Source organism: Notothenia rossii, assembly GCF_949606895.1.
Source record: "Notothenia rossii genome assembly, chromosome: 5".
In the NCBI taxonomy this organism is placed as follows: Eukaryota; Metazoa; Chordata; class Actinopteri; order Perciformes; family Nototheniidae; genus Notothenia; species Notothenia rossii.
This window is the reverse complement of record NC_136903.1, coordinates 81,319,002-81,328,460: the sequence shown is the minus strand read 5'-3', so window position 1 is coordinate 81,328,460 and position 9,459 is coordinate 81,319,002. Positions and strand designations below refer to the sequence as shown.

The 9,459-nt window shown below is 42.7% G+C and overlaps 1 protein-coding gene across 15 annotated transcripts in view; it reads right to left on the bottom strand.

Moving 5' to 3' along the window:
• The window catches only part of celf4 (CUGBP, Elav-like family member 4), an 81,238-nt gene that overhangs the window by 49,506 nt on the left and 22,273 nt on the right, over nt 1-9,459 (bottom strand). The gene's annotated exons all lie outside the window — the stretch shown is intronic.

Here is a 9,459-nt window from a genome sequence, read left to right as displayed (position 1 = left end):
GCAATTACTGGCCAATCCGGGGCTTTGGCTGCCATCAATTATTAAAAGCTGCCTGAGTCGTGGCCCGCTATCCGGCCTCAGCTGGTGCGTTGTGTCATTATCACATCTGCCGGCTACCGGCTCGCCAGCTGCTACAGCGCGGTATGGAACAAGATTTCTGAGAGCCACTTCCCACTCTTTCGAACTTATCGGATGAAATGGCCAAACGAAGAAATTGAAACTGCTTTATTAAATATTCCAACAGTGAAGGTGAGGTGGGGAAGGTCACAGAGTAAAAGGGGTTTTGGTTTCTTGTGGAGCATTACCATTGAGCGAGAGAATGGTATTCACAGAGAAGCTACATCTTTTTGTGAAAGCGTTGGGGTTATTTTCCGCTCTACAATAACTTTTATTGAGACGAAAAACAATATTAATATTGCAGCATCGCTCACCAGTAGGTTTTAGTTTAAAAACTGTTTCAGTACTGTCAATAATAAGCAACAAATCAATGAAATCACTGTTAGCTTTTCTGTAATCACTTTTACCGTCCTTGAATATTTTCTGCAAGGATGGTGATGAAAGCAGACAGAGAAAACATCACAACAAGCACTGCATGATAATTGCCCTTAGCTTCGAACTGACACAATACTTTTTCTTTTAGTTGTTCTCATTATAAAGGCCCGTGTTCAAACTGGGCTTGTGATTTTTCCCGTTCTGCAGTCATTGTGAAATAATTCATTTGTTATCTAGCCCTACACCAAAGTAGCTCTTCATATACAACACTATTAAATTCTAGAAAGCAAAGGTACACTGAGTTTGTAACCTGAGAACTTCTTTATTCGGAAATTCTATATAAGCCATGTTGAAACGAAAGGGATACCTAATGTTCATTGATTCAATAAAGTATCTTGAAGAGACTTCTAATTAAACCAAAAGGCTTAAAGCCAAATATTCTCACTGAACTTTAATTTCACACCAGCAGTTGGTCGAGTGAAGCTAATAGAAGGACCTTAAGACTAATACAGAGAGATGAGAGTATGGCGGGCTTCATGCTGCACGATAAAAGCTGCCAGAGTCCTGTAAAGCCCGAGGAAAAATTGAATCCACTGAATGAGGAATGTGATTCAGCCTTTTCCCGCACTGACAACTGAGGGAGTAAAGCCAAGTAGTCAAGCCGCGTAAAGGATGACAGAAGACAGAAGAGAAGGTATGCAGTATTGACCATAACATTCTCTGATGATCTATAAAACACCACTCTAATAGATACATTATGTTATAAGTGTGACGGATTTATTGCTCTTTATTGTTAAGACTTATCTGTTCCCTGTTCCTCGACATTTAATGTGCAAGGTAAATTAACTGAAGAGGCTACAGTAAATACTTCATAGCACTTAGTGTTGTGGAAAGACATACAGTAATGTACGTTGTGGGGGGGGGGGGGGGGGCTAAGGAGCAGGAAAAGACAAGGAGATACAGCAGTGTGATGACAGACAACTATTCGGGAATAAATCTCTGAACTGGCAGGATATTTCAAAGCAGCTGGATTCAAGCGGACTCAATATAGCAGAAGGAGCTCAAACTTTGACAATGGCAGATCGACTATCACAACCAGCTTATGGAGATACTTACATCTATGTAATATACGCACGGCCAGGGCTGAAGCGCACTGGTTAAAATGCTATTAACGTTTTTTTTCTGAGGAATAAATCCAGCTGCAGCAGCCCATCCTCCGGCTCTCTCTCTTGTGACAGCCTTAGCCACTGCCAGGTTTATATCAATATTGACGTGCAGCTTTTTAGAAGAATCGCAATCATGCATTGAAAAAATGGTGTGGGCATCACATAGAAGTTTGAGTGAAACTTTCTTTCTTTATTTTTTACCTTAAAGTGAATCATCTGTGTCCGGAAATTACTTTCTTTATGCCACTTTCCATTCTGGTGAGTACATGGAGGAGTTCTAAAGTGCCAGTGGTGACATTAACACTTGTAAATGCTCAGTGGAGCGGGCTGGAGAGGATGAAGACTCACTGGTGCGCTGTAAGGCTTTGCTTTTTTTTTTTGGATCAATACAAACTCAAGGAAAGGACAAGTTGATTTCAGACTGTGACAATAGCCTGAGCCAGCGATAGATTGAGATGCTGAAAAGAGCTATGGCACCTCAGAAATATTTGAAATGGGGACATGCTTTTAGAGCGAGTACAAAATCATTTGGATCACCCAATAATGGCACTTACCAGAGGTGTTTTGAATTGCTCAGACTGCTCAATCCATTCCTACAGAAAGCACATCACACTTTCTAAAGACTGCTGGCTGAGATCTCCATATTTCTGTCAGTAGCAATCTGTAATAAATGTATTTAAAAGGAGAGAGTATTTGGTATTTAAAATGATAATAAGCTGTAATACAAGACTTGACTTGACACATGTCCCAATGGAGAGTGATAATGGGACATTTTGCTCTCATGTTTTGTTAGTTACACAGGGGAGTGCTGTCCAAAACCCCTAACTCTACTTTAAAATGATAAAATGGTAAGATTAAAAACTGGGTTACTGCTACTGCTGACATTGTGTGCACTTCGATTTGCCTCGATTGTATAAAAAGGTGCGTCATTTCGCATATGGATCATCGGTCCTTTGGCCCAGCGGGTAGCATGCACCACTTCAGAAATTAGTGGGATTATTGGACTAAAGTGAAGTGCTGCCTCCAGACAGATGATTTCTCTCGTTTGTACAATCTGCTCAAACTCCACTTGGCAATGGGAGGTTGTAACATCAGGCCCGGAGCCCAATGATAATAGCAGCATTCAGACTTTATATGACAAAAGATGGTGTTGTAATGATCTTTGTTACAATTATGGCACCATTCATGCTTCACCCTTTAAGGGCTTTTTACCAAAACTGCACTATATGTCCCAAAGTATGTGCCTGAACACATCCCAAATATGATGGTTTGACTTCTAATTTGAGCCTTTCTCTTATAAAAATGGGACCTTTAAAATAGGTACTTTTTGAATGTTGGGATCTGTGCTTTTGGGTTTCAGATACTGTTCGACCGTGCACTTCCTAGGGATTATAGTGACAGACCACGCATACATGCAGGATGGGTGTCAATTATTCAATCAACCAACACAATTCAATGGGCCTTAATCAGCTGCATTGCCTTCATTATTCTGATCTGTTTTTGGGGTGGCGTGTGGCGCATCGGATAGAGCCTTGGTGTTGGGATCAGAGGGTCACAAGTTCAAACCCCACTGCTTTCAGCATGTCGTTGTGTCCCTGAGACACTTCACCCCAAATTGCTCCTGTGGGGATTGTCCACAGCATTGAGTACACAGTAAGTCGCTTTGGATAAAAGCGTCTAACAAATAACATGTAATAAGTTTGTTCTGCCTGAATGGCATTAGTGAAAGTGGCCCTTGAAGTTTGACATTGGCAAAGGTGTTAAGATGAGGTTAGGGTTCTGTTCATGCCAGTCAAGTTTTTCCATGATGATATTAGCAATTAACAAAGTTGGGATCCTATTGTTGTAGAATTAAATGAATCTAATGGGCCTAACCCAAACCACAAAGATCAGTCTCAATCAAAAGGAAAACTTGTAGGCGAGACCATATAGTGCATGTGATCTAATAAAACCTATAGGGCAGGGCTATTCAACTACACATTCAGTTGGGCCAGATTTTATAACTACAAAATTCAGCTGGGCCAGACATTCAGCGGCCTGTAAAAAGCGGGTAGTGACACATTTTAAACAAACACATATTACTGCGATGAAAAACATGCAATTTTTATTCATTGTTCATCTAACAAAGGTAGGTCAAAAAGTGCATAAAAACACAACAAATTAGCATTAATTTAACAGAATCTGAAAAAAAAGTGCACAGTTGTAGCATTACATTTGTTTGCTTTAGAAGTCAAATATTCAGGTTATTTTCTTTGAACCAGGCACATCACAAAGTGCATTTACTGAATACAATAATAGCAGTCTTAATACATTTCCTGACATACAAAAAAAACAGGTAAAGAGCAATGCAACACAAAGAGGTAGTACTGTAGCAATACTATTTTTTCACTTTTCAAGTAATAACAAAAAAATCATACGTTTTGGTCACATTTGACCCAGACACATTACAAAGTGCATTTAAATGAATACAGAAAGAACTGTCAAGTTACCCTTCAGTGCACAAACATATAACAAGGGATACGGTTAACTATATGAATGAAAACTACACTACACGTCTACTATAGTAAACTAGGTGCTTACTATCACCTCATTTGTGATTTGTCATCGCTGACTTTCTCAATGGGAGAAGGGACATTTTTTGTTTTGAACAAGAGCAGTGATTTTTGGCTCATAGGATATCAATGCAATCCTAAGACATTGGTGAAAAGTGCTGTCAGTCAGGGAGCAGCGAGTGCTACTTTTGATTGAGTTCATGTGTGAAAAGCTTGATTCACATTTGTATGTTGATCCAAACATACCGAGCACACAGATTGCTACTTTCTGAACGTTAGGGAACTGCCGTTTTTTGACATCACTCCAAAACTTCGCTGGCCCGTTAGTGCGCTGCATGTCAATAAGTTCCAGTGTATATTTCCCCTTGTCGATGCAGGGGACCACTTCCTTTGCTCTGGTTGATGCGTCCCCCTCTATTGCAACAGTGAAGGGGTCTCTGGCAAAGCCCATCACCTCTGTGGGCAGAGCAAGTCCATCCAATCGACCGGCAAAGTTCTCTTTCAACCTCGCAATGAAATCTGTCATCACATCCGTGATTTGTGCCGGAGATGTGATGTGTTTGGGGAGCGTCGGAAAATGCAGCATCCGACCCGTGCTCAAGTCGGTCGCGAAAAGGTCCAGCTTGACTTGGATCTGCTCCACAAGATCAATGACCGTTTTGTCTCTGTTTACGCTTCAGAGTTGAGAGAGACATGTTTTAGAGTTGCTATCATAGGACCACCGTTACTAGCACCACTAGATGCACTTTCAAAAAACGTGCTGCGTTGTGGTTTGGTGGTTTCTATGCAACGCGGAGTGTTGCGTTCATGGTCTGTACTAGTGTAGGAATTTGGCTACGGGAGGCTGGGCCACTCGGGAGTTGGTTCTGGGCCGCATCTGGCCCGCGGGCCGCCAGTTGAATAGGCCTGCTATAGGGACTCTCAGTGGGCTGTTAGAACATTTAATTAACTTTGATTTGTTTACCGAGAAAAAGTAGAATCTGTGTTTAACTCTGACTTTATGACAAACAATACTTTCAGGAAGTCTTTTTGCCTTTGTACTGTCTGTTGGAGAGACTCATTTGAATTTTTATTGCAGGCTCATGACCTGCCAGATTCAGGCTGCACACTGCCTCACTTAAAAGCTTTGCTTTGGGCGGGCACTGGATACTGTTTAGCCTTTTGTTACACTCACTACTGCCAGTGCCTGCTGCTTTTTCTCTGCATTGATAGTCAGACTGGAATATGTTGCTCATTAGGTCTATGAGTTTACAGAAATCTATTATTTTGTGAAGCAAATATCCATATTGATGCTGTGCGTCGTTTTGAGCTAACATTTGCTTGTGCATTACTGGATGATTCTGTCAATGACAGCAGATCCAATAATTGGTGCGCATTATGTGGCGACCGGTTTTCTTTCGGATAAGGGTGATTACTATAGTTGATGAGGTGATGGCTTGGGGAGAAGGAGGCGGTGTTTTAGCTCCAGGCCCGCAGCATTATTCATGTGGACGTGCAGCTATTCCTCCTGCCCACTGCAACACTAATCTAAATCTACAAGAAGGCGTGAGCTACTGTACTCGTGCATGCTTTGGGGGAACTAATCATCATGGAGGACCACCGACCCCGCCCTTTCCCAAACACCCCTTCACCCACTTCACCTGTGGAGCCTGGCAGTTATTGACCAAGTGAGGGCGACTTATAGAGAAAAAGCTGCCATGAAACTGGGTCGCAGCAGCCAATCAATGCCATAGATTTCTTGGCCTGGCATTATCTCAACTGAAAGATGGAGGGAGGGGGGGGGGGGTGAAAAAGAAACAGACACAAATCAGTCGGTATGGAGGCACCTCGTCTATACCTCTCCTCCCACTCCCTCCATCCACCCACTCTCTCCACCCGGCCTTCATCAACCCCTTCCTCTTCTCTCCCTCCTGCTATTCATTTGCTTTCCGTCTTTTCTGTTGTTTGTTTGCCCCCGGGCTGAAAAATCTGTGTGTATATGTGCTCCATTATAGATGTGTGTGCGTGTGTGCGTGTGTGTGTGTGTGTGCGTGTGTGCGTGTGTGTGTGTGTGTGTGTGTGTGTGTGTGTGTGTGTGTGTGTGTGTGTGTGTGTGTGTGTGTGTGTGTGTGTGTGTGTGTGTGTGGAAGCGCTCTTGAAATGACGCATTGATTCACAGTGTTCTATATTTTCTCATCTGGCTCACTATTACAGTGCGAGTCAATCGACGCCGTATTTCTCTCTCCCTCTCCTGTTCCCTCTTTTACTTTCTCCCCATTTCTCTCCCCTCTCTCTCCCTTTCTTTCAGTGAGTATCAGAGTATCATGTTGTTGAATGGATGTGTTTACGAGGAGTGTTGTATCGCTGTTACAAGAGAGGGGTTTGGAGTGTGGATGCATGTGTTGTGAGTATCAGTGGTGTGTTTTGTACCTGTGGATGCTGGTGTGTACTTCTATGCATTATTTTAAGTTTGAACACGTTGCTATAAACCAGGAGGGCATGCTCTTTTTTTACACCGTGTGGGGGCATATGCTGAGGCACTGTAAATCTCCCAGTGTGTTTGAGTGGATGCCAGATCTGTTTTCCTTTTCTTTTTTCTTTTCATGCGTGTGAGAATATTTATGTGTGAGGGGGGGTTTGGCGGTGGGTATTTGTATCATGTGGTTTCTACACACATTGCACTAGCTGGAGCTCTGCAACTCCACCCTGTGCCCCGCACATACAGTACGCACACAATCACACACACACTCTCCCACTCGAGAGGACTTTTGCCAGAATCAATAGTGGCTTTTTTAATGCCTCTTGTTGTAGTACGAGTCTGAAACTGGAGCGCGGGATCACGAATATGTCAGCCAGAGCCGGGCGTTTGGGACGCGCCCCATTTTAGGCCTGACCCAAGCCACTCTCTCCAACAAAAAAACTCTTCTCCATTTATTTGCTCAATAGCTGGGTAGTTCAACTACAACTGAACTTTAAACAGGTCAGAACTGTCTCTATAGTGGCTTGTTTTTCACAATTGTGTGTATTTCAAGGAATAGATCAATGATTTATATTGTATGGCGTCATAGGTTTAAAGTTGCATTTGGTTGACACTGTAGCTCCATGTTTTTCATGCTGGAGTTATAAAAAGGTTTTACTTGATATTTTAAATATTACAGTGACATCAAAGTAAACCCGAGGTAGAATTCATTTAATTTTTTATCATTTCCATGAAGGCTCACAATTTCTAAAAAAATATGTGAAGCTTTAATATGCTGGAGAAATAAACACAAATATAATTAAAAAAATCTGATATGCAGATATTCACCATTAAAAGACTCTGATTGGGATCGGGGCAAAAGTGTTGTGTTTGGGACATCCATACCTTTTTTACTGAACTATTTCTTTACTTTTGGATAGTATATAATATATATATATTTGCACTGGCTTTGTGGCTCCCTGCTCCCCTGGGCTTCTTGACTTGTGCTCGGGTGGTCTTTTACAACAATCAATCCATGGTTCTAGGGAATTAGCTGTGTTTTTTTTATAATTTAATCGTACCTCCCCAATGTCCTCAAACAATGCAATGTTTTCTGTGTCAGTGGAGTTGATTTAATTACGTTAGCGGAAACTTCTTCTCCATCAGCATAATCCTGTGTACCTGTAGTTTGCTCTATAATGGAATGAGGGCTGTGAAAACAATTATTCAGCTTTCACGAATAGTTCAATGTCAGTGTCAGTTTAACGTCAATATTTTTTGCTTGTCGCTTGTTTACCCAAAGTCTCTCCAGACGCTGCACCTGCTCACACACACACACACACACACACACACACACACACACACACACACACACACACACACACACACACACACACACACACACACACACACACACACACACACACACACACACACACACACACACACACACACACACACACACACACACACACACACACACACACACACACACACACACACACACACACACACACACATAACTAAACACGCACACACACCAGTACAAAGTACTTTGTCTGAGCTACACCAACAGCCTACAGCCATGCTTACAGGGCATTTCCTCTAGGAAGCCAAATCCCCTCTTCTCTCAGCTCACCTGGCAGCGAAAGAAGAAAGAGGGCAGAAAACTTTTTAAATGTAAGGGTTGGGGAGCAACTTCAACGATAAAAAGCACGTCGGGACTAGAAGTGAAGGGGCACGTCAGGACTAGAAGTGAAGGGGAAAGAGGCTTTCAGGGAAAAAGGGGATTTCATTTGGGTTTGGTTGTGTTGGCCTGTGAGTGGGGGGTTGATAGAGGATGGAAGGAGGGAGAGAAGGTAGTGTGTTACAGTATAAAACGTTCCACTGCCTTTCCCAGGGCCAAGTCCTCGCTCTGTTTCTAATGAACTCATCTATTCTGTTTTGCTGGCTTTACTTCCACCAGCAACAAAAGACAGTCTCCTGGTCTGCCTCTGAACGCTCTGCTTCAGGGTTTGTTGAGCATCTAGGTCTGTCCTGTGGCATTACCTTTGTTTACTTAACGCTCAGCATCGATCAAATGCAAACCTGAGACTGTCCTTCCCTGGCAAAGGCAAAGTCAATTAGCATTTCCTTCTAAAGCAATGTTGATCGCAAGTGACTGATTGAACGTTGTTGATGCATTTCTATGTAGTGTGTGAAGCAAAAGCAGTCTCTTTGCCTTAAAGATGTAAAGACTGAATGCTTAAAAGAGGATGTTTTTTCTGCCCATATCTCTATGTCTGTGTCAAACAATAGCAACAAAGGCAAAAACATGAATCGGCAGCACATTCTGAGTGAACACAAAATCGCATTCTGGTTTTGGCCAAATATTTAATCTCTCCTCCTCTCACTCCGCGTGCCTCTGTCTCTCCCTCCCTCTTTCTTTCTGAATAATATGCCACTGGGAAGTGAACGAAAAAACTGAGAGCACGGATCCCCACTCCTCCGCTCTTCTCGGCTGCACGTCTGTGATGTCATAATCACTCACATCAAAGGCTGTGCGCTCAACACGGCGACTGTCAGCTTCCCTGGAGGCGTCATTAAAAACGAACAGAGCAAACCGAGCCAGGCCTGACAGAGACGCATCAAAACTTCCTAAGACGCACACATACGCACACATGCGCAGGTGGGCGTGCACGCCAACGAGCGTGCACACACACAGGAATGTGGATGCAAATGCATTCAAGTGCATGCATATACTAAATGAAATGTATTAGACACACGCATGGACACGCTCACAAATATGTAATAATTAGATCATGTTTGTATG